Source organism: Brassica oleracea, chromosome C2, assembly GCF_000695525.1.
Source record: "Brassica oleracea var. oleracea cultivar TO1000 chromosome C2, BOL, whole genome shotgun sequence".
Lineage (NCBI taxonomy): Eukaryota > Viridiplantae > Streptophyta > Magnoliopsida > Brassicales > Brassicaceae > Brassica > Brassica oleracea.
In genome coordinates this window covers 22,016,348-22,017,898 of record NC_027749.1, presented here as the reverse complement: position 1 = coordinate 22,017,898, position 1,551 = coordinate 22,016,348, and positions in this window count along the sequence as shown.

Genomic DNA, 1,551 nt, shown 5'->3' with positions numbered 1-1,551 from the left:
AGCCTCGTTCTCGGCGTCTCAATATATAGAAAATGTTTCGTCGTAAATGCGACGTAATATTACGACAAAGTTACCAGGCCCGCGTTTTTTCATTTATGACGAAGTTACCAGGCCCGCTTTTTTCCATTTACGACGAAGTTACCAGGCCTGCGTTTTTCGGTTTAAGACGAAATTACGTCAAAATGATTTACCAGGCTTTCCGTTTACTACAAAGTTACCAGACCCGCATTTTTTCATTTACGACAAAGTTACCAGGCCCGTGTTTTTCCATTTACGACGAAATTACGTGGAATAGATTTAACCATTTACGACGTTTTTACAACGCTTAACCCTAAACATAGAGAATGAAATCCCTAAACCCCAAAGTCACATATCATCTAACATCATATCTTTTTCTCTAAAACCCTAAAACTCCAAATAAATTTTTAAAAACAAAAGAAATACATTATATACAACAACATTTATTACACATACATTAAGATGGTAAAAAAACAATATTTCTTTAAACATACGTTACAATAGAGAAATACAACATTTGTTACATATATTACATCACTTTAAATCATTTTCGTTCTCATCAATATTACATCACTCTAAATCGTTTTCGTTCTCATCACTATCATCACTGCATCCTCGCAGTTGAGCAGAATATAAGTGTGGGCACTATGTTTATCCTCTTTACATGACCACCATACTTCTTTCGTTTTACCACCAAACCGTCCAATTTCACAGAAAATGTCAGGAACACTATCAATTGGATATGGTGTCGGTACTCCACCATCATCATATCTTCTAGGAACTCTTTTTCTCGTACGAACAGTTGGAGCAAAGTAGTATGATGTGAAGTTAGATGTTTCGGCTGTCAAACTCCCCGCAACTATTGAACCTTCCACCTTTGCAAGATTTCTTGCTTTCCCCTTCAAATGTTTCATATGTCGCTCATACGGATACATCCATCCGTTGTAAACAGGTCCACAAAGCAATGCTTCATACGGTAGGTGGACAATTAGATGCTCCATGACGTCAAAAAATGAAGGAGGAAATATCTTCTCCAGGTTGCACAATATGATCGGAATGTTCTGATGAAGTTGTTCGATGACTTCTTCCTTGAACGTATGTGTGCTAAAATCTCTGAAAAATACTCTGATGGCTGTATATTGCAAAAGTAATCAAATTAATAACATTTCATAACATATGTATATATATTATAAAATTATAATTACCTGCAAGTGCTTCATGGACATTTGCTGGAAGGAGCTCGGCAAAAGCAAATGGAAGTAGTCGTTGCATAAACACATGACAATCATGACTCTTCATTCCGGAGAACTTTTGACCTCGTTCAACACATCTTGACAGATTTGTAACATAACCATCATGAAACTTAACTTCTAATGCAACCCAGTCAAACAAGGTTGTTTTGGGTTCTGATGACAACCGGAAGATGGGAACATGAACGTTTCCATTGCTCTTAATATGTAACTCACTTCTTGAGCAAATATCAGGTAAGTCCATCCTTGAATTTTTGTTATCTTTTGTCTTCCCAGGGACATT